This window comes from Microtus pennsylvanicus, chromosome 6 (assembly GCF_037038515.1).
Source record: "Microtus pennsylvanicus isolate mMicPen1 chromosome 6, mMicPen1.hap1, whole genome shotgun sequence".
Taxonomy (NCBI): Eukaryota; Metazoa; Chordata; class Mammalia; order Rodentia; family Cricetidae; genus Microtus; species Microtus pennsylvanicus.
The window spans coordinates 20,733,609-20,759,203 of NC_134584.1; positions in this window are offsets into that span (position 1 = coordinate 20,733,609).

Genomic DNA, 25,595 nt, shown 5'->3' on the forward strand with positions numbered 1-25,595 from the left:
GCTTTTCTAGCTCAATTAAAAATGTAATGTATAATTAAGAAATATAGGTTAATAGATATCCATCTATAATAGTTAAACTTGTAGTCACGGTAGTTAGATATTTTAAATGTACAGAAATGTATTTCAGATGAATAGGCATTCATCAAACCTTTCAAAGACTACACAATATGGCATTTAAAATGTTTAAGAACATAGAACTTTTAATGACAATAAGACACATCTGATTCTGGCAGCACCAATTATTTCAAGAGGAAGATGGGTATCAAAGGGGCTCCTTATGGAGTTTGTTAGCCATTTGGGCAAGAAACTGCTCTTGCATTGACTGATGCTATGCTGTATGAACTGGACATGTAGGACCTAAAGAGATAACTACTAAACTTGCCTAAAGGTGAGATAGTCCTTTGGATTTCTTGCTACATGAAGGAGTCTGCCAGACATTCTGCAGGACACAGAAGAAAGTGTATGAAAAATTGCCAATAGAGGTGGAAATTTACAGCTTCATGGAAAAGTCTGCTGGATACTATGTCCCATGCCGCACACAGAGGCCCTGGTCTGCGCTCTATGCTCTAGACCCCAGTTCAGGAGCATAGGGCAAGGGGCTGGAGGTTGAGAATACACACACAGAGACAGACCGACACAAGACCTTCAATCACTGGTATTAAAAGCCCCCTTTTTAATAGCACCATGGCGGCTTAAATACACTGCAGTCAATGGCCAACAGGTGAAAATCCCATCCTCTGATTCTCTAAGCTAGGCACAGCTTCTAATAACTTTTTCTAATAATAAATTGTTCTAATAATTAGAAGGTTCTAGGAGGGAAGAGCAGCTGAAGGCCAGGACTCATTAGTCACAACAGTCCTAGAAGGTTGAATATGGGTACCCCAATATTGCAGAAGAACTTTGGGTGACTGTCCAGGCAGTGAGATGTCTCTGTCAATTCTAGAGTTTTGGAAGTTGCATACAATACAATTCGTATTTACTTAGGTAATATTATATCCTTCTGGAGTCTTTGATGGAGTTTAAAAATAGATAGTAATAATTTTCCTTAGTTATAATAAATGATAAATTAGATATAAACATTGTAACTATAATTCTTGTTTGATACCTGTCTTGTTATATGCAGTTTCACTGTGTTAAAGTTAAAACCTTCCTTTTTATTTAAAGGAGGTGATGTGGAATTCCCCTATGTATGCTGTGAATACCATTGGTTAATAAGGGAACTGTCTTGGGCCTACACAGGGCAGAATAGAGGTAGATGGGGATAATTAAACTAAATGCTGGGAGAACAAAGCCAGGTTCAGAAAGATGCCATGAAGCTGCCAGAGACAGATACAGATACAGAGAAAGATACAGAGGTCAGAACTTTACCTGGTAAGCCTCAGCCACATGGCAATACACAGATTAATGGAGATTGGCTAGTTTAGGATATACGAGTTAGCCAGAAATACATTTAAGCTATTGGCCAAACAGTTTTGAAATAATATGGTTTCTGTGTGATTACTTTGGGGCTGAGCAGCTGGGAACTAACTGGCAGCATCCTACAACATTAGCGGCACCCCCTGCTACCATTGTTAGGAGACTCACAAGTTGACCACTCTACACAACTGTCACATATGTCTAAAGGATATATGAATATCCCATTCAAACTCCCTGGTTGTTGGTTCAGACTATAAGATCCTAAGAGCTGACTTAATTGTTTCTGTGGGTTTTATTGGGGGTGTCCTTGACCACTCTGACTCCATTGCTTCCTCAGAAGGTTTCCCAGAACTCCACCTAATGTTTGACTCTGGGTATTTTTATGTTTCCATCAGTTACTAGATAAAAGCTCTTTGGTGACAAATAAGGAGGTCACCAATCTGATAATAGTAGATGACCAGTTCATGCTATGTATCCAATATTGCTAGAAGTCTTAGACGGATGCCATCCTAGTAGATCTATAGGTCTTTTGCTTCATCAGGTTTCTACCTGACCCTGAAATGCCCCCTGTTGCCAGTCATTTCTTTCAGTGCTTTCCCCCTACTTACTCCTGAGCTGAAATTTCAGGCTTACAAACAGTATGATGTGAATGAAGGAAACAAAATAAACTCATGGACCCTGCAGACACTACATGCTTCTAACCACTGAGAAATCTCTCTGTCTCTGGAAAGTGACTAAGGCTAAACAGATGACATGCAGATTTCAAGAAATTTAGAAATTATAATGTTAATATTTTAGGATCAATGAATGCTCTTATTAATATTCATATGTATGAATCAAATGGACTATCATTAATCATTCCCCTTCAATGATTTGATTGGAAAAATCCCTTAAAAGACTTAATTTTGGACCTACTGACCTAAATCTTAATTTGCAATTTATCTTTTTGCATATAGAAAGTTCTTTAAAATGTTGGTGGGCAAAATTTAACATTTGAAATCCTTAAGTCACTTTAAATGACTTAACTTGCATCTGCATTCATATATTAGTCTCTTTGAAGTTTTCTTACAGTGATTTTTTAAATGATGTAATCTTCTCAAATCTTGTATGTTGAAAATTAGAGGCACATTTAAGATATTCAAAATGAGTAGCCAACTTCTCTGAGGCAGCTAAAACACAAACATGTTCACCATAATTTGGTTTATATAATTTCCAAGAGAACTTTTAAACTTCATTGAGAATGGTAATGTTCACAGAGCTTTATTATTTTTTTATAAATTTATTTATTTATTAAAGATTTCTGTCTCTTCCCCGCCACCGCCTCCCATTTCCCTCCCCCTCCCCCAATTAAGTCCCCCCAGCCCGAAAAGCAATCAGGGTTCCCTGTCCTGTGGGAGGTCCAAGGAACCCCCACCTCCATCCAGGTCTAGTAAGTTGAGCATCCAAACTGCCTAGGCTCCCACAAAGCCAGTGCATGCAGTAGGATCAGAAACCCATTGCCATTGTTCTTGAGTTCTCATTAGTCCTCATTGTCCGCTATGTTCAGAGAGTCCGGTTTTATCCCAGGATTTTCCAGACCCAGGCCAGCTGGCCTTGGTGAGTTCCCAATAGAACATCCCCATTGTCTCAGTGTGTGGGTGCACCCCTCGCGGTCCTGAGTTCCTTGCTCATGCTCTCTCTCCTTCTGCTCCTGATTTGGACCTTGAGATTTCTGTCCGGTGCTCCAATGTGGGTCTCTGTCTCTGTCTCCTTTCATCACCTGCTGAAGGTTAATATTCAGGAGGATGCCTATATGTTTTTCTTTGGGTTCTCCTTATTTAGCTTCTCTACGATCACTAATTATAGGCTCAATGTCCTTGGTTTATGGCTAGAAACTAAATATGAGTGAGTATATCCCATGTTGCTCTTTTTGGGTCTGGCTTACCTCACTCAGGATAGTGTTTTCTATTTCCATCCATTTGCATGCAAAATTCAAGAAGTCCTTGTTTTTTATTGCTGAGTAGTACTCTAATATGTATATATTCCATACTCTCTTCATCCATTCTTCCATTGAAGGGCATCTAGGTTGTTTCCAGGTTCTGGCTATCACAAACAATGCTGCTATGAACATCGTAGAGCATATACTTTTGTTGTATGATAGGGCCTCTCTTGGGTATATTCCCAAGAGTGGTATTGCTGGGTCCAGGGGTAGGTTGATCCCGAATTTCCTGAGAAACCGCCATACTGCTTTCCAAAGTGGTTGCAAAAGTTTGCATTCCCACCAGCAATGGATGAGTGTACCCCTTTCTCCACAACCTCTCCAGCAAAGGCTATCATTGGTGTTTTTGATTTTAGCCATTCTGACAGGTGTAAGATGGTATCTTAAAGTTGTCTTGATTTGCATTTCCCTGATCGCTAAGGAAGTTGAGCATGACCTTAAGTGTCTTTTGGCCATTTGAAGTTCTTCTGTTGAGAATTCTCTGTTCAGCTCAATGCCCCATTTTATAATTGGGTTGGTTAGCCTTTTGCGGTCTAGTTTCCTGAGATCTTTATATATTTTGGAGATCAGACCTTTGTCAGTTGCGGGGTTGGTGAAGATCTTCTCCCAGTTAGTGGGTTGCCTTTGTGTCTTAGCGACAGAGTCCTTTGCTTTACAGAAGCTTCTCAGTCTCAGGATGTCCCATTTATTCAATGAGGTCCTTAATGTCTGTGCAGCTGGGGTTATACGTAGGAAGTGGTCTCCTGTGCCCATGTGCTGTAGAGTACTTCCCACTTTCTCTTCTATCAGGTTCAGTGTGTTCGGACTGATATTGAGGTCTTTAATCCATTTGGACTTGAGTTTTGTGCATGGTGATAAATATGGATCTATTTTCATTCTTCTCCAGGTTGACATCCAGTTTTGCCAGCACAATTTGTTGAAGATGCTCTCTTTTTTCCATTGTATACTTTTAGCTCCTTTATCGAAAATCAGGTGTTCATAGGTTTGAGGGTTAATGTCAGGGTCTTCTATTCGATTCCATTGGTCGACTTCTCTGTTTTTATGCCAATACCAAGCTGTTTTCAATACTGTAGCTCTGTAGTAGACAATCCTTTGTTGTATAAGATTGTTTTGGCTATCCTGGGTTTTTTGTTCTTCCAAATAAAGTTGATTATTGTCTTCTCCAGATCTGTGAAGAATTTTGATGGGATTTTGATGGGGATTGCATTGAATCTATAGATTGCTTTTGGTAGAATTGCCATTTTTACTATGTTGATCCTCCCAATCCAGGAGCAAGGAAGATCTTTCCATTTTCTGGTGTCCTCTTCAATTTCTTTCTTCAAAGACTTAAAGTTCTTGTCAAATAGATTTTTCACATCCTTGGTCAGAGTTACCCCAAGATATTTTATGCTATTTGTGGCTATCGTGAAAGGTGATGCTTTTCTAATTTCCTCTCTGTTTCCTTATCCTTAGTGTATAGGAAGGCCACTGATTTTTTGGAGTTGATCTTGTATCCTGCCACATTACTAAAGGTGTTTATCAGCTGTAGGAGTTCTTTGGTAGAGTTTTTGGGGTCGCTTATGTATACTCTCATATAATTTGCAAATAACGAGAGCTTAACTTCTTCTTTTCCGATACGAATCCCCTTGATCACTTTATGTTGTCTTATTGCTATTGCTAGAACTTCAAGCACTATATTGAAGAGGTATGGAGAGAGTGGACATCCTTGTCGTGTTCCTGATTTTAGTGGGATGGCTTTGAGTTTTTCTCCATTTAATTTAATGTTAGCCGACGGCTTGCTGTAAATAGCTTTTATTATATTTAGGTATGACCCTTGTATCCCTAATCTCTCCAAGACTTTTATCATAAAGGGGTGTTGAATTTTGTCAAATGCTTTTTCAGCATCTAATGAAATGATCATATGTTTTTTTTCTTTCAGTTTATTTATATGCTGGATTACATTGATAGATTTGCGTATGTTGAACCAGCCCTGCATCTCTGGGATGAAGCCTACTTGATCATAATGGATAATTTTTCTAATGTGTTCTTGGATTCGGTTTGCCAGTAATTTATTGAGAATTTTTGCGTCAATATTCATGAGTGAGATAGGCCTGTAATTCTCTTTCTTGGTTGGGTCTTTGTGAGGTTTTGGTATCAGGGTAACTGTAGCTTCATAAAAGGAATTTGGCAGTGCCTCTTCTGTTTCTATATTGTGAAATACATTAAGGAGTATAGGTATTAGGTCTTCTTGGAAGTTCTGGTAGAATTCCGCATTGAAACCATCTGGTCCTGGGCTTTTTTTGGTAGGGAGGTTTTTGATAACCTCTTCTAATTCTTCGCGACTAACAGGTCTATTTAGATTGTTCACCTGGTCCTGATTTAACTTTGGTAAATGATATTTATCTAAGAAAGTATCCACTTCCTTTACATTTTCCAGTTTTGTGGCATATAGGCTTTTGTAGTAAGATCTAATGATTCTCTGAATTTCCTCTGTGTCTGTGGTTATGTCCCCCTTTTCATTTCTGATCTTATTAATTTGCAAATTCTCTCTCTGCCGTTTGATTAGTTTGGATAGGGGTTTGTCAATCTTGTTGATTTTCTCCAGGAACCAGCTTTTTGTTTCATTGATTCTTTGGACTGTTTCCTGCGTTTCTATTTTGTTGATTTCTGCCCTCAGTTTGATTATTTCCAGTCTTCTACTCCTCCTGGGCGTGTCTGCTTCTTTTTTTTCTAAAGCTTTTAGGTGTGCTGTTAAGTCTCCGATGAATGCTTTCTCTGTTTTCTTTAAGTGGGCACTTAGTGCTATGAACTTTCCTCTTAGCACTGCTTTCATAGTGTCCCATAGGTTTGAGTATGTTGTCCCTTTATTTTCATTAAATTCAAGGAAGACTTTAATTTCTTTCTTGATTTCTTCCTTGACCCAGGTGTGGTTCAGTAGTTGACTGTTCAGTTTCCATGAGTTTGTCGGCTTTCTGGAGGTAGGATTGTTGTTGAATTCTAACTTTAATCCGTGGTGATCTGATAGGACACAGGTGGACACTGATATTTTTTTGTATCTGTGGAGGTTTCCTTTGTTTCCGAGTATGTGGTCAATTTTCAAGAAGGTTCCATGGGCTGCAGAGAAGAAGGTATATTCTTTCCTATTTGGGTGGAATGTTCTATAGATGTCTGTTAAGTCCATTTGCTTCATTACCTCCAGTAGTTCTCTTACTTCTCTATTAGGTTTCTGTCTGATTGACCTGTCCATTGCTGAGAGAGGTGTATTGAAGTCTCCTATTACTAGTGTGTGTGGTTTGATGTCTGCTTTGAGTTTTAGTAATATTTCTTTTACATACGTGGGTGCTTTTATATTAGGGGCGTAAATATTCAAGATTGAGACGTCATGCTGACAAATTGTTCCTGTTATAAGTATGAAGTGTCCCTCTCGATCTCTTCTGATTGATTTTAGTTTGAAGTCAGTTTTGTTAGAAATTAATATGGCCACACCTGCTTTTTTCTTAGGACCATTTGCTTGAAAGACCTTTTCCCAACCCTTTACTCTGAGTAGATGCCTGTCTTTGTGGTTGAGTTGAGTTTCTTGCAAACAGCAGAATGTTGGATCCTGTTTTCGTATCCAATCTCTTAGCCTGTGCCGTTTTATAGGTGAATTGAGACCATTAATATTAAGTGATATTAATGACCAGTGGTTGTTTATGATGGATATTCTTATTGTTTTTTGGAAGTAGAATTTGTGTGTCTCCCTTCTCTGAGTTGTGCTAGCGAAGGGTCGCTAGATGCCTGAGTTATTGTAGGCAGTGTTGGCAATGTTGGATTCCTTGGGTTGCAGTTTTCCTTCTATTACTTTCTGTATGGCTGGGTTCGTGGCTACGTATTGTTTAAATGTGTTCTTATCCTGGAATGTCTTGATTTCTCCATTTATAGTGAATGAAAGCTTGGCTGGGTATAGTAGTCTGGGCTTGCATCCATGGTCTCTTAGCTTCTGCAGTACTTCTATCCAGGACCTTCTGGCTTTCATTGTTTCCATAGAGAAATCAGGTGTAAGTCTGATCGGTTTACCTTTACAAGTTACTTGGCCTTTTTCCTTTGCAGCTCTTAGTATTCTTTCTTTAACCTGTATATTTTGTGTTTTGATTATTATATGGCGAGGGGATGTTTTCCTTTGATCCAGTCTGTTTGGTGTTCTGTATGCTTCTTGAATATTCAAAGGAATATCTTTCTTTATGTTAGGAAAGTTTTCTTCCATAATTTTGTTCAAAATATTTTCTGGGCCTTTTAGCTGTGACTCTTCTCCTTCTTCTATTCCTATTATTCGTAGATTTGGTCTTTTTATTGTGTCCCATAATTCCTGAATGTTTTGTGATGAGAATTTGTTGGTTTTGCAGTTTTCTTTGATCAGCGCGTTTATTTTCTCTATGGTGTCCTCAGAATCTGAGATTCTTTCTTCTATTTCTTGTATTATATTGATTATGCTTGTTTCTGTAGGCTCTGCTCGTTGGCCTAGATTTTCCATATCCAGCTGGTCCTCAGTTTGTGTTTTCTTCCTTGCTTCCATTTCAGTTTTCAATTCTTGAACTGTTTCCATTACCTGTTTGATCATTCTTTCTTGGTTTCCCAGGGTATTATGTACGAATTTACTCATTTCTTCAAATTTTTGGTTATACTTCTCATCCATTTCTATAAGGGCATTTTTCACATGTTGTTTAAGGAATTCCACTGCTTTCATAAAGTCATTTTTTTTTCACTTCTTCTGTGTTAGGGTGTTGGAGACTTTCTGTTGCAAGATCATTGGGTTCTGGTGTTTTCATGTTGTTTTTCAGATTATTGGGTGAATTCTTTCCTTGGCGCCTACTCATCTCCTCCTATTGATGCTATCTAAGGGGTCTGTTAAAACTAGTTCAGGTTTCCCTGCTGGCCAGGGGCTCCTCTTACAAAATGCCCTTGCTCTGTTTCCTGGTTCCTGGCGGGGGGTGGGGGGGTGGGGGGGGGTGGGGGGGCAAGATCCCTCTCACCCCTCAGAAGGGTCTTCAGGAATAGGACCCGGCTCCTCCTTTGCCAGGGACCTCCCCAGCCGAAGGCCTACCTCTTTGGTTTAATTGTAGTGGGGCGATCTGTTCTCGGTGTTGTGAGCGGTCCCTGCTGCCTGCTTCTGCTGCTGGGAGGGTTCCCGCTGCCAGCAGCCTGTGTCCTCTGCTGCTGCTCCAGTCCCAGCCGGTACCAGGCTGTCCCAGTTGGTCCCCACTGGCTGTGCTGGGCGTCCTCCGGGCGCCTTCCGCCGTCCGGTGGTGATCCGGCCGCCGAGCTTTATTATTTTTATTGTTAATATTCTCTCTATATGCTAAGATCTGATCCAAAAATTATATCTACTTTTTTTTTTTTTTTTTTTTTTTTTTTGGAGACAGGGTTTCTTTGTGTATCTTTAACTATACTGGACCTCATTCTGTAGAACAGGCTATCCTTGAACTCAAAGAGATCTTCCTGTCTCTGCTTCTCAAGTACAGGGATTAAAGGTGTGTGCCACCGCACCCAACTTCTCCCTCTCTCTCTTTTAAAGCGCTTTATCCTTTTTATTTTTTTCTCCCAAGCTTATATATTTTTAAACACACTCTAAACTGTTTAGAGGTGTTTTTCATCTGAATCTATCTTTACTGTACAGCTCTCTTTTTCTGGTCTCATGTGTCTTTAATTTGCTAAGTGATATGGCTAAGATTAACACACCATGGCTTTGACAGCTGGACCTACACCATTCCTTAGCTTTCTGAGTGTCTAACTTCATTGCAGCGGTACTAGCAGGATCCATGTTTATTGCCACAAATCTATGGAGTTTCATGGTTCTAACACCACTACGAAGCATGGTGTTAGCTATTCATGAACACTTTTTAAGTGTTTGGTGGTAGGTTCTCTTAAAAGCTGCAAGGTTTTTGCAGCAAAACCTGAGTCAAGAAATCTCTCTTAAATGAGACACACTTGACTCTAGCAAACAGAGAACACCCTAGAAAATGCTGCTACAAAGAAGCTATGAATAACTCCATTTTTCTATGTCTAGAATTACTTCACAAGCTCTCTCAAGTTTTATGTGGATATAGTTGTCCACATTGGCACCATTTGTTGACAGTGGTTTCTATAACACCCAGTCCCACAGTCATTCAGTCCCAAAGAAACACACAGAGGCATAAATTAGTTATAAACTCGTTGACCTATTAGTTCAGGTTCCTTATTAACTCTTTTTTTTTAAATTTATTTATTTATTAAAGATTTCTGTCTTTTCCCCGCCACCGCCTCCCATTTCCCTCCCCCTCCCCCAATTAAGTCCCCCCCCCCCAGTCCGAAAAGCAATCAGGGTTCCCTGTCCTATGGGAAGTCCAAGGAACCCCCACCACCATCCAGGTCTAGTAAGTTGAGCATCCAAATTGCCTAGGCTCCCACAAAGCCAGTGCGTGCAGTAGGATCAGAAACCCATTGCCATTGTTCTTGAGATGTCAGTAGTCCTCATTGTCCGCTATGTTCAGAGAGTCCGGTTTTATCCCAGGATTTTCCAGACCCAGGCCAGCTGGTCTTGGTGAGTTCCGAGTAGAACATCCCCATTGTCTCAGTGTGTGGGTGCACCCCTCGCGGTCCTGAGTTCCTTGCTCATGCTCTCTCTCCTTCTGCTCCTGATTTGGACCTTGAGATTTCAGTCCTGTGCTCCAATTTGGGTCTCTGTCTCCTTTCATCGCTTGCTGAAGGTTAATATTCAGGAGGATGCCTATATGTTTTTCTTTGGGTTCTCCTTATTTAGCTTCTCTAGGATCACTAATTATAAGCTCGATGTCCTTGCTTTATGGCTAGAAACCAAATATGAGCGAGTATATCCCATGTTCCTCTTTTTGGGTCTGGCTTACCTCACTCAGGATAGTGTTTTCTATTTCCATCCATTTGCATGCAAAATTCAAGAAGTCCTTGTTTTTTATTGCTGAGTAGTACTCTAATATGTATATATTCCATACTTTCTTCATCCATTCTTCCATTGAAGGGCATCTAGGTTGTTTCCAGGTTCTGGCTATCACAAACAATGCTGCTATGAACATCGTAGAGCATATACTTTTGTTGTATGATAAGGCCTCTCTTGGGTATATTCCCAAGAGTGGTATTGCTGGGTCCAGGGGTAAGTTGATCCCGAATTTCCTGAGAAACCGCCATACTGCTTTCCAAAGTGGTTGCACAAGTTTGCATTCCCACCAGCAATGGATGAGTGTACCCCTTTCTCCACAACCTCTCCAACAAAGGCTATCATTGGTGTTTTTGATTTTAGCCATTCTGACAGGTGTAAGATGGTATCTTAAAGTTGTCTTGATTTGCATTTCCCTGATCGCTAAGGAAGTTGAGCATGACCTTAAGTGTCTTTTGGCCATTTGAAGTTCTTCTGTTGAGAATTCTCTGTTCAGCTCAATGCCCCATTTTATAATTGGGTTGATTAGCCTTTTACGGTCTAGTTTCTTGAGTTCTTTATATATTTTGGAGATCAGACCTTTGTCAGTTGCGGGGTTGGTGAAGATCTTCTCCCAGTTAGTGGGTTGCCTTTGTGTCTTAGCATCCCACTTTAATCCATAATTTTTGTCTGTGTTATTTATGTGGCTCGTTATCTTCTATCAGTTAGGCATTCTCATCTTGCATCATCTGTATCTGGGAGACAATTGCAGATTGAGCCTTTCATCTTCCAAGAATTTTCCTATTCTCTTTGTCACATCTATTCTTCCTGCCTGACTAGTGGTCAATCAGCATTTTATTAAACCAGTACAACTGACAAATCTTTACAGTGTACAAGACCATTGCCTCACAGCATAATGTCTGTGTTTCAATGTTGTTTATAAAAGCATTCTTAGATATACTGTTTCCCAGAGAATTTCCTGGTAATCTGATCCTAATAATCTCATACCCAATCTTCCCTGAAATCCCTGAGCAATAGACGCAAAAGCTAAGGTGTATGTGGTTTTGAAATTCCCATGATCAATTGATATCTTCATTGTGTTCAATTCTGTTTTCTTTGTTTGTTTTTTTCATGTGTGTATGATATTCTCTATTTTTTGTAATGAAAAATTTCTTTTAGAAGGGATTGTGATCACATTTATTTTTCAGGATATTGATCTGGGAACTGTAGATGACACAGAAAACAAATACAGCATTTGTTATTCTGGGTCTTGGTTAACTCACTCAATACAATCTTTTATATCTCCATCCATTCACCTGCAAATTTTGATTTTTAATTTTTCATCACTAGGTTCAAGTTTTGAAATCTAATTAACAATTTTATAGTATTAAAAGAAATAAGCCTGAAAATATTATTTCTAAAGACAAATAAATCACTCCCATGCCTATAATATACCTGTATATATTTTTAATGTAAATAAGTATTTTCATTGTAAATGTACTTATTTGCAAGTAGAGATAGTTCAGTCTGTTTGTTATTCTTTAAGTTTTAAGTACTTCACAATTATGGTGACAATTCAGTTTCCCTCTGAAAATCCAATCCAGGAATAAAAAAAATGGATATGTAAAAGTAGAAGTAAAGTCATTCCAGGTTAATTATGCATAATTTATAAATATGAATTATTTTCATCACTTTAAATTTATTAGCTGCATAGATGCATATACAAGTTTTCTATGCATGTATTGCCAATCATAACAGCTAGCAAATCAATTTTTAAATAAACCACAGCTGAGAACAATATTTTTTAATTATTCACATCCAAAATATATTTCACATTATAAAACAGCATCTCCAAATATTTACTTACCCCCTGACCATTACAACTACTCATAAATCACTATCCATTGATCTTTTAATCTGAAATCAGTTACCCGCATAATGAAATAGACTTGTCAATTACTGGCTCTATAAATATTTTTGGTGGGACACTTAGATGCTATGTTTTAATTGTTCACATTCAAGATATGTCAAGAGGGCTCTGGTTTTGGAAGTGTAAGTTCACTAATTTACTCATGTTGAGAAATTCAGCTAAAATAATTAAGTTCTTCATCTTTCCTAAAACATTCTGGCTAAGAAAAGATAAAAAAAAACACAAATATTTGTATATAGTAGATAAGCTTTATGGGGAAACTTTGGCTTGCTAGCATGATATTTGGATGGATTAAAATATTTATCATGCCTGATACCTATTCTTTTAAGAGTAGTAAAAGTAAACACTGCTTAGTTTTCTATGTTTCTAAATCAGGAAACTTAATTTACATTTCTAGTGTCAAGGACACAAAATTCACTGGCACTATCATCAAAGAACTTTGTTAAACCTTATATTTGTTGCTAATACCTAGTCTTCATATACCATTACAAGCATTAAATATAAGGAAAAGATTCTAAATAAGCTAAGTGTGCTCTAAGAGGGGTTCTATTATAAAATTGTTTTATATCTGATTTGCATGTATGCTATAAAATCGATAATCAAAGTATAGAGTAATGAAATGAAACCAAAATTTCCCTATTTTGTTTCTTACATATTTTACTCTTTCAGTCATAAATAAGTATAGATATAATCTCGAGGCTAACATAAGCAATCTAGGTTCATGAGCCAGTGATGTCTACAGAACCATGTGGAACTTTTTCTTGTCTCAAATTGAAGACCTTGTGCCATGACAAGTATGTTCTGTTTTTACCAATAAATAAACTATGGTGACTGGACAGAAAGATGAACTAACAGCAAATGACAATAGCAGAGTATTCTACCAGAGTCATAAATTCTATTTGAAGTGCAATTTAATGATCTATGTTAATCTGTGTCTTTGACTAAAAATTCTGGTAGTTGGAATGCAATGTTCCCCATAAACTCATAAATATTGGCATTATTAGAAGGCATGGCTTTGTTTAAGTAGGTATATCCTTGTTGGAGGAAATGTGTCACTGTGGAGATGCCTTTCATGTCTCATAAATGCTCAAGTCTTGTATATTCAGTGTCTTATATACTTATATGGACACTTATATACAGAGTCTTAGAACACTTCCTGATGACTGTGTGAAATGCAGAACTCTGAGAAACCTCTCCAGCACCATGTCTGTCTGCAGACTGCCATGTCCTACCAGGAAGATAATGGCCTGAACATCTGAACTATAAGTCACCCAATTAAATGTTTTACTTATAAAAGTTTTCCATGGTCAGCGTTTCCTCTCACAGTAGAAATCCCAAGACAGAAGTTATTTTTTGCTTTTATAATTATTTTCAATTGGAAATTATTTGTATTGAAAATTACCAGTTGAGTCAGTCCAGAAAGTCACTAAATATCCATTATGTCTTGTAAAAATACAATCAAAATGAGGAAACAAACAAAAATAACAACAAAAAGGAAAAGTACCAAATACATGAGGTGCTTCATCTATTTCAAATTATTGTAATGATTTGAACTATGTGATATCATTTTAATTGTATTTTAATAAAGACTATCTGAAGGTCTGAGAATAAAACAGTCCCACTGGACAACCTTACAGACCAGATTATGGTAACACACACCTTTAATTCCAGTCGCCATAAAAACCCACACCTTTAATCCCAGTAGCCACACTAGTTGCCATAGAAATAGTGTGGTGCTTGCTTTTAGTCCGAGCCCTAGAGAACAATACAAGACAGGGAGAGTCAGCTCTCAGACACTGTCTCATTCTGAGATTCCTAGAGGCAGGACCGCCATTTCAGACTTAGGTTGAGGTAATAGCCAGTGGCTGACCATTTTGTTTCCTGGATCATCAGGTTGAACCCCAATTTCTGATCCTAAGATTTTATTAATCATGCTTCATTTAATAGTGCTTCGGGACTAGATATTGCAGGAAAAGAAATGTGGTACGACTACATCTATCAATGGCAAGCCGCTAGACCCTAACAAGAATACTCAGGGAACACAAAAAGAAATCGTAAGTATGCGTGTAGAAGCAATTTCTTACTCATTCTAAAATAAAAAATAAATAAAACACCATATAAATTAAAACCAATAACTAAATAGTGTTCCTGTTTTCATTGCATCATTTATCCTGACAGGAATAAAAATATATATCAATTACTTTGTGTTGCTTTAATAAAAGAGCACAACCAAAAGCAAATTAAAGAAGACAGAGTTTGCTTACGCTTATGATTCCAGACAGAGGAAGAGTCCTATGACAGGGATAACACAGCATGGTGGTAAGAGCAGGTAGCTGGCTGATTGCATCTTTTAATCCACATACACTACACGGAAAGATCAAACAGAGAGTGATCTGAGACAACAAAATCTTCAAACCTAACACCAGTAATATGCTTTCTTCAATAAGGCTGAACCCCCTAAAAGTTCAATAATCTACCCAAACAGTGGAAATTGCTGGGTACCAAGAGCTCAAATTCATGAATTTACATATGGGGGAAATTTCTCATTCAAATTTATGAAATCCACAGTCTACTCTTAAAACCCACAGATGCACAATCATCTCATGATGTAAAATAGATTTAGCTCAACTTCAAAAGTACTTATAGTTTGTACAATCTCAAAATTGTTTAAAATCCAAAAACATTTCTGAGATACCTTTTAACTATGACCCATCTTCTAAAATTAAAAAAAAAACACAGATTAGATACTTTAAATATACAAAAACATAGTATATATAATGAAAGGAAGAAGAAAGGGGACATAGTGAGGAAAGACTGGACTAAAGAGAGATCTAAATATTTTAAGACAAGCACCAAATCATATAGCTCCATGTAAAGATGTTTTCAACATATATGGCTGAACATCTCTATATTTATTACATAAAACACTCATTCCATCTGGAGTATTTTCTAGTCCCTGTATGCAGCTCTCCTTGGCAGATTAAGCAGTGGTATAACTAATATCTTTGAGTTTCCTCTAAAAACAGGCTTCGCCCTTACATTTATATACAATGGCCTCCCAGTGTTTCTTTTAATGACTCTGTCGTCAGCCTCAGTTTTCCTTGGAAACTACAGGGTAAGAATTCTCTCTCTCTCTGTATGTTATTTGAGGAATTTCTTTGAGTTTTAGAGAACAAAGTAAACTATTATTGATGAATTAAGTCTATTTATAATATTTAAGAAAACATTCTGTTGCTTTTTTTAAAGAACACTCTTTATAATTTAAAGTTAATACACAGTCAACTTGCCTATAAAGTTTCAAGTTGAGTGTTTACCAAAATTTATGTCTTGCATTTATTTAATGGATTCAATAAATATCCTTGCAGATATTCAATGGATAAAAGTATATTAAAAATCACTGAGAGTATCTTTCTCATGCTGCTATAATTTTTTAAAAATATCTCTTTCCCCTTGTTAAATTTATCCATCTTTCCTTCATGTAATGACTACTGTTTGCATTCTTTCTGGGTCATGTATCATCTATTCCAAGAATCTCTCACATCTTTAGGCAGTGTTTGCCTTTTCTTGTGACTTGTATGACATTCAATACAAATCTCTTATTTCACACAGTTTTGTAGGTTTATCCCCGAGTCATAGACGGGTTCCTAGAGAGAGGTTTTATCCTTTTTATTTTCATAACATCACTGCCTATTTGAGTGAATGTACAAAAATCTCATAGTTATATACAAAAAAAGAGTGGTTATAAAGTTTTTTTTTTATTTATAAAACAAAATATAGTAGAGATACCCAGGTGCTTCTTATTTAAAATGCATCATTTTGAAAACCTAACAAATACTCCCCATATTTGCTATTATGACTGATTAAGTGTTCCTTGCAGTTCATAATGAAATTACTCTCTTTGTATTGAGAGTGATTCTGTTGAGCTACTGAAAAAAATATCAATTAGATACTAATTAGTCCTGCTCTCTGCTTTCAGAAGGTTTGTCGTGAATGGGTGTGGAATAGAATGGGAGTAATAATTAAGGAAACATTTAGGCAAGCTAAACCTTGTGCTCCTTAGAGATAAAAATGCACCTCAGGTTTCAGTATAACCTCCATACAGACATCCAGGGCAAATGCTAATGAATCCAACATGTTTGTCATGAGTAGTTTAGTTTTAAAACCATTGATTTCTTTGCAGAAAGTGCAGTGAGACATAAAGTTGTTTTGCTGCACCCATTCTGGAACTTAAAAGCTGTTAATGCTCTTGGTAATACTTTGGGTGAAAGATGATCTGTAAAAAGCCCCGCCGTTTTGATGAATCATTTTCATTGGACAAGGGGCCTGACTCATTTGAAGGAAGGTGTTGTGCATAGATCAGCATAGCCAAGTGAGAGATAGCAGCTATTGCATTATGTAATAGTGTAATAATACAACATTTGCAAGGTTTTAAGGTGCAAGTGAGAAACAATAAAAGTGAAGAATTTCACAGTTAAGGAGGAAACATACCAATGTGCCCTTTAGCATGAAGTCACAACTCAGAATTAAGGGACTCCTAATTCAGGGTGAATAGTGTGTCTGCTTGCTTAAAGACAAAGGAAGCACCAGTATTCAAGTCTTATATTTTCATTTTTGTTTTTCTGGTTTTACACGTAGGAATGCACCAAGGTTCTTTATAATACCAGCACAGCAAACATACTTTACCTTTATTGCTTTTAGTTCCACACTAAATAAGCTGTGTTGGTAACCAATAGCCAATTTTGTGGCATGTAAGGGTTCAGAGCTCCTGAGTGTACAAATCCACGATCCACCCCATCTACACATTAGTTTTCTACCTTCTACAATTGCACCCTCTACTGGAATTATACTCTTTATTTCTAAACCATCCTGAGAGCATTTATATGGGACTCAGAACCCTGTCATTGTACTTTCCTCTCCCTTCTTTTTGTCTCACTAAATTTTAGTTAATTATATACTTATTCCACCCCAAACCCTATCACTCGTAAGGGCAACTTTTTTACCAGCTGACACTATATGTCAAAATTATCTAAGCATTAATGCATTTTATTGTTAAATCATATAATCCCTGAGAAGGTCGTAATGTCCATTATACCCACTTTTTAGAAGAGAAAGCTCTGATATAAAAAATGACTATATGTTTTTCCCTAGATGTCGAAAATAGCAAAAAATTCACTTAACTTTCAAAGAATTGATTAGGAAGGAAATAAGACAATTCCATTTCTTTCTTATATTATATCATCTTACACAATATTTAGCTTTCATGAGCATTTTAATATTTTATGTGAATTCATTGTGCACATGATTAGAATAGAAAATGGCAAAATATTTTGTGGCTTGAATATATTAAGACAATATTAATACATAAGTAATCAATGATTTTTAAAAATATGTTCTTTGTGAAATTTTACTTGGTTGAAATGAAAGGTAACTATATGAACATAATAAAATTGGTTAGAATGTAGTTACATTACTATAAATATAAAAGACAATACTCAGGAAAAAAAAAAGAGTTTTATTGTATTTCTACCACAAAATTCTTTGAGCCAAGGACATTAGGTATACCTGCTGAACTTAATGGCGTGTGAAAATCTAACCTGTAAGCAAATAGCAAAATGAAGGAACACAAAGGCTGTGAGATCATTTGCAATAAGAATTGCTTATTTATTGAAACGAGGCAAGCTCTCATAGGAAAGATCTGTGAAATACTTGAAGGCCTATGATGATCCGAGATTACTGAGAATTCATCACAGAATGGAAAAAGACATTTTAGAAATAGAAAAAAAAAAACTCACTAACTAGAGTGAGCTCAGAAGAAGCCAGGTGGGTGAACACTAACAGAATGGTAATGAGGCCATAAAGTTGGACAGGAAAAATGTAAAAGAACACAGGCCAGTCATGTGGCTTAACAATGCAATGCCTGTTGTGGCTGGGATTACCTCTCCTATCTTCTTACAAATATTTGAGTACTCCCCTCCAATTTCAGCCATTGAGCTGAGCTATTTACAGAGAGGTATTTTTACTTGGATATGTTGCATCACCCAAATCTAAAATCCCCATTGTAAGGAATTAAAAGAGTAGAAATTTTATCAATTCTTTCTCAGAAATTCTGAGCTATAAGTCATGACTGTACAGTGGGGTGTAAGCAGAAGGAAAGGTAGTCATACAGGGAGAGGAAGAAAAAGTATTTGCATTCCTTCTCCTTGTTCCTCTTTACAAGATCTCCTGTAAAACCGAGCAATGCTGTCAGTCACAAGACCTTTGCAAGATGTGGCTGCTTCATCTTGGACCAGAATTATGATTCAAACTAAACTTCTTCTCTCTATAATTTACCAAATCTATGGTGTTCTGTTATTGGACAGAGAAACTAGGACAAAGTAGGAATGAAACTAAACCCCAGAGTTATAAAATCATGGTGATAAAAATGTTGAGGGTAATCAGAGGTAGTAATAATGTGAGCTATGAGACTGGTTACAATCAAGAAATACCAAACAGCAGGGAAAGATTGTTAGAAAACAGAAGAAAAAGATTCTAGAGAAAGAATAGATAAGTCAGAATAAGGAAAGGGAAATTACAAAGGAATCATTACATTGTAAAACTTTAAAGTATAGGTATCTATGAACTACTGGTTGACATGGAATAGTACGCATGTTAAGAACACACTATGAAATTATGAGCTCTATTTTAATTTTATATTTGTGATGCTAAGAGGAGTGTTTAGTAGGCAACCATAACTTAATAGTGAACTTTGAAATGAGGTAAAGACAGAATAAAATTCAATATTAAGCAAAGGATTAGATTCTACCACCTATGGAGTTGTATGTATTATAAAAAAAAGTAAATAGTAATTTATCACCAAGGAAAGTGAACATTCTGAAAGCTAGTAACAAAGAAGAACACAGATTTTTTTAAAACATCCCAATATGGGGCTAAAATACAAATTAAATATAGAAAGAGGAAACCTGGTAGTCAACATTTGGAAAGCTATAACTACCAATAGAAAAGAAAATGCTTTTTTTTCAAACATTATCTTTCTGTTTCTTAAAAGAAATATAAGAATGCATGTTTAGACTTTGATGTATACTGGAAATTACCAAGTCTTTCAACTTTGTAAACTCCTTAGGTGAAAATGGATAAGGAAATATTTACTTGTGTTACAGAAGCGAGAAAGACATCTCGGTAGTTATGCTCCACTTCCCCAGCATGGAATACTTATATTTGAGAAGAATTCTACCAATTAGGGTACATCTCCAACCTCACCAACTGCACTTTGAAGGGGAAAAAAAGATCTAAGAACATTTGACACATAGCTTCCCAGAAGGGTATTTCTAAGAAATTCATGCCACCACCTGAAATTCTGGTAATTAAATAATGTTGTTGAATTCATGGCAATGATTGGTTATATTTCTTTGACTCTCAGTATTTACTTTGACATTATTATAGACAGATCCAAAGATGATAAAGTTCTCAGTGAAAGTGTTTTACTTGGGAATTGAAAAAAATATAAAAAGTATACTGAGAAATGTGTCTTAAATTCATTGAATTTACAAGCTTGACTTCCTCTATTTTTTTGCAGAAATCTGTGGGACAGAAAGGATGCTGAAGCTACTGGAATATATTGGAACTATTCTGCACAATAAACAACAAATATGAACTAACTGTACCCCATCTTAGTTTGTTCCTTTTTCTTTAATCAATCTTATTTTTCTTCAAATTAAATTTGCTCTTCTCTGTCAGTGACTCTTTAAAATTGCAACTAGAAAGATGGCACCAAAAAGTCATTTACCTGATGAGATCTATTTTCATTTTGCTATAGATGGAGCCATAAATTAGATCATTTTGTTCCTTCATTGTAGTCTATTCACCCTTACGTATTATTTTTATTAGATTTTATTGTTTACCAATTTTAATAAAAGGTCCTCTCCTTTCTGAGAGATGAAGTGTGTTTATTTTTTTTGGGGGGGGTTGAGGAACATACTTGCCATAGGTATCAACATGCTTGCTCCAATTCTAAAGCATTTTCCTTTTGTAGTTCTAGACATTGAACACAGAGCTTTACAAAAGTTAGCGCTGCTATCCAGCAAGAAGACACATCTCTAGCCTTCATCAACAAAGGCTTATAATTGAAGCACTAGCTGTATTGATCTCCTACATGTCTTCCAATTGGAACACTGTCATACCAATCAACATACTTCTGTTTATACATGAAAAACATCAAGAGACAGGATTTAGCTAAATACGTTTTTATTAAGCATAAACAATCTTGAGGCATACCAATTAAGCTGATCATCTATTTAGAAAACATTCTTATAGTTATTTTGGATTAAAGTAACTAAACACAAAACTATTCATCCTCACACTTATTTTCTGTAATAGTTCAATGTGACTTTCCCTATCATTCCAATACCACAACATTGATTTTTTTGCTTATATATACTTATAGCATGACCCAACCAAATATAAAAGTGAAAATAAGTACTATAAAGAAAAAGCTGTTTCATAGAGCTCTAAATTGCATGTGTCCATCAAATCCCTCTCTTCAAAGTTCAGGGAGCCCAATAGAAGAGGAGGAAGGACTGTAGAGCTAGAAGGCATGGAGGACACCAGGGCCAGGCTTTGAGATTTCCTATGCTCAGGGTACTGACAGTGTTTCATTCAAATTCTTGTTACTTGGCAATGTATGATTCCCAGCTACTTCTCTAGCACCATGTCTACTGGCACACTGCTGTGAACCCTGCCATGATGTTAATGAACTGAACCTCTAAAGCTATAAGCAAAACAGCCCAAGTTTATTTTTTTCTCCTAAGAGTTCCAGAGGTCATGGTGTCTTTTTACAACAATAGATACCCTATTTAAGACAACTTGATCCAACTTATATGCAGTTGATTAATCACAGGTGGTTGTCCTTCTTGGATGGAAACTTGTTTCCTGAGTACATTACCTGAATCTTTATAGTTCATGAATTTTGACTCTGCTTCTGAGTGTTCTTACAGTTTCTATTACCCCCCTTCAGTCACAACTTAGAGGATTAAGAGACTAGATCGTCCTGGTAACTAAGCAGTTGAATCAGCATGCTTTCAACAGAGAGAAAATTAGAAAGGAACTAAAAATATTTCTCCAATCTAAGAGTTACAAACTATTTCATTTCAAACTGGTAGAACATTTTCTGTAATTGCTTTGTGAAGTCACCTCTGCTTCCTAGTGAGAAGAAATAGAAGGCAGATACTAGTTGAAATAACATATGTCTTCATATAAACACATTGTAAAATAAAATTTATTAAATAATATATCATACTGAATATCATATCTTATCAAAAAGTACACCAATCTGTACCCTTTATTTTCTTTAATAATCATATGCAACTCGGGAGCGATGACTGCTATCTGCATAAAATAAATTTAAAGATTAAATTTTTAAGTATGATGGTTGTATCAAGTAAAATTAAAAATTTCCGTATCAAGATATGGTAAGTCTGAGACTGTCTGTGTAGGTTTGAATGAAAATGCCTCAGTCCCCAGAGGCTCATATATTGAATTAATGGTCACTGATTGGTGGATCTATTTGGCAATGATTTCAGAGTGCGCCCTTTGCTGTAGGAGGCATACCACTGGTGCTTACAGAGAATTCAAAGGACTTGTGCAGTTCTCACAAGCTGTCTCCAGTTTGTGAACCAAGAGGAGATTCCTCATGTCTTTGTCTGTCTTATACTCTGCCATCATGTACTCTAGCCCTCTGGAACTGGAAGCTCTAGTTAAATTTATTCTTCTCTGATATGTTACTTTGTTCTTTTTTTCCTTTCTCTTTTTCTTTTTCCTTCCTTTTTCTTCTCTCAGCAATAGGAGAGAAAGTAAGTCACTATGTTTATTTGAAAGGCGTATAAGACAAAAAAAGAAGAAAGGAAGGAAGAAAGAAAGCAGGAAGGAAATACTGTCATTTTATCACTTCTGAAAAAGAGTCATTAAAAGAACCAGGGCCAGATGAAGAGACAACAACAATAGGAATCAGGAATAAAAATAATTACAGTTCCTAAGAATATTGAATTTGCAAATTGTTGAATTAGCAAGTTGTTAGTATATCAAAATCTCTGTTACGGCTGAACTTTTAGAAAACTCCAATTTCTGATGTGGGTATTTAGGAGTCTTGACCACCTTAAGTCCTGTTGGCAAATAGGTTCCATTATTCCTGAGGTGATGTTGAGGAACAGACAAAGGAGCAGCATGAGAAGTCTGTAGCTACTCAAACTCCATGCTGACTGTCCTAAGAGTATTCACTGTCAACTTAACACAACCTAGAGTGACCTGAGAAGGATTCTAAATTAAAGAATTGCCCAAATCAGACAGGGCATATCAGTAGAGGATTGCCTTGAATACAAACTAAAGTAGGAAGGTCCAGCTCACTGTAGGCAACACCATTCTCCTGGAAGGTGACGCTGGGCTGTATAAATTACCTAGGCATAGACTTATTTGCAATGTTACAAGTAGGGTTCATTCATAGTTTCTCAAATTCTTGCCCATGTTCCAGTACTGAACGATTAAAATGATGACTATATCGTGGAAGTGTAAGTCAAATACATTCTTACGTGCTCTAAGTTGATTTTATTCCTTATATTATTATCACATTAGTAAGAAACTATTAACCTATTAACCTGTAGATGGAAAATCATCCTTGGCTGGAAAAAATGGGGTTAATGAGTCTAAAATTTACCTAGAATGTAGAAGTTTAAATACTGTCCCAACCGATTTCATTGAGCAAAATGAAAATAAAAAGTTTCAGTTTACACTTGTAGAATGAAAAATATACCTAAATCAATAACGTATTTACAAAGTAGTAAAGTCAGACTCTCATTTGAATCTTTCAGGTCCTTTTAATAATATCTTATTACCCTGCACACCACACAACCAAGCCAATGTTAGCATGAAAATCAGTCATTCATCCATGGAGAATTGAGCAAAGGCATAATATTCTCCAACAGCATTTTAAATAGGAACAATATATCTAATAATATCAATTAAGCAACTGTGAGTGGGGAGAATTGAATGCTAAAATGAAGCTTAATAAGAAAAAAATGTTGGGAAAATAAAAGTGTTGTAAGAAAATGACATTTGTAAAAACTTCCTGTGAACATATTGCATTTTCAAATATAACAACCTAACTATTTTCAAATTAAATTTACTTTATCTTTTATTAAAACAAATGAATATTTTGGAGATCAGACCTCTGTCTGATGTGTGGTTAGTGAAGATATTTTCCCATTCCGGATGCTGTCGTTTTGTCTTGTTGACTGCGTCCTTTGCTTTACAGAAGCTTTCCAAATATATTTTAGAAGTAGCCGACAACAATTTATTTTAATTGTCTTCATTATAAAAGTCTTTTCTTAGTCTAAGACCAAATTAAATCCTTCTTTACACAAAAGAGAACCTAGGAATTTGAACCAGATGCCAGTAGAACAACGGCAATGCAGAAGTAAGTTTAGCACATGCGTTATAGTTTCCTAAAGTGTGACAGGAAACTACACTATATTTTCAATCAGATGTCAAGGATTTTTGCAAGACTCCTTCAAATAAAAAGTCACAAGTGATATATTTCACGTGCTCCAAAAGCCTAATGAATATAATCGAAGTTCCCACACAGTAATTTCTATGGGTTAGAACACCTTGTACAGCCAGGCTCAGTCACATCTTTTCAAAGTCCTGTCTAAGCGTGTGGATGTGAAGCAAAGTGGTTCTGAAACTGAATTAAAATATAAAACACTGGAGTGGCCCAGCGCATTAATCATTCCATAAATATTCATTGCTATTTCATGTTTTCCTAGTAGTTTTCATTTTCAAATGAGGCATATTTGAGGATATACTACGATCAAAGTGAGCTAGGACCTCAAGGACCTGGTTAGCCAATTAAATAATTCAGTTTTTTTTCTTTTTTCTTTTACCTCTTGTTTCAAATTAGAATTGATTCTTTTGGACTGAGCAGGCAATCACATTTACTTACAAATTTGGAATATAGTCAGCCACAAGAAAAAAAAAGTGTGAAATAATTTCTTTTAGATTGGTGATCTAGCAAAACAGATCTTGTAGAATTATATACAATGAATGGTAAAACAGCATTCCCATCTACAAAGTATTCAACCTTTCCTAATGTTTATCCTCATCGCATTTTCACACTTATTGTATCTGGCAATGGGTAGAATTTTATTTCAAGCACACAGTATTGCCTCAAATATGACAAAGGTTGTACAGAAGCCTACCCAGATGATGAACGGTAGAATGTAAATATCAGTCCATACTTTCTGAACTGCATAGCACAATATAATCATAATACAGTCTTTGCCACTGCAGTTCTGTTTAATCCACATCCTGTTTAAGGTTAAAGACAAACACGCTTTTACTTTCATTTTGATGGTACCTAACTCTAAAGAAATTCTCTGCTCTATAAACCTTTTGCCCCATTCTCTAGAAAGGCCCCCTGAAATGTAGTCACCATTTAAAAGGAACATTGGTTTCCCAGTCTCATTTGATTATCTCTAGTGTTCATTGATGTTGGCAGTATCAAAGATGGAACCCAGGACTTTGGATATGGTGGTCGACTGCTTTATTGTTGAGCTACACTCTTAACTTTAACTCCTTTTCTTTTAACACATCTAATTATCATTATAAATTGAATTCTTATACTTACTTTTTCATTGTTAAATTAGACTATTGTGTGTGATTTTTGTTCCGAGTATTTTGAGTTCATTGATTCTTTGACTTTGTCACTGCTTTCTATATTAAAACAGTATTCCTCAAAAGAAGCTTCAGTTACAAGCTCTATATTTTAAACCATTATCTGGTATTATTGCTTCTTTCATATCTTCTGGAAACTAGACTTAGAATATATTTATAGTATATGCAATGCATATAAATGATATGTATTCCATATATTATATCATATATATTTTATATAATATATATTATAGGTTTTATTTCTTATTTGGTATGTGTTATATGTTTTTCAATAAATTTGGAATACACACACACACACACACACACACACACACACACACACATATATATATATATATATATATATGAACTATTTTCTCTGAAAGCTACTTAGACTAGAAATTCAAAAATAATTTAAAGTATAACTCCAGGCTTCTAAAATATAACTCACTGTCAATACTGCAGAGAAAAACCTTCTTTTCCATAAGAAAATTTCTAATTCTCTGTTGCTACTTAATCGTTAGCACATAAATTCTCACGCTAGACTCAATTTGCAGACTTCCTTCCGCACAGTATGAAATAACAAAAGTCTTCAGGATAAATTCCAAAGATGCTGATGCTGGGCAGGACAACCTTTCACTGTGCTCATTTCAGTGGAAATTTAGCCTTTGCCATGTTTTCATACTTAAATT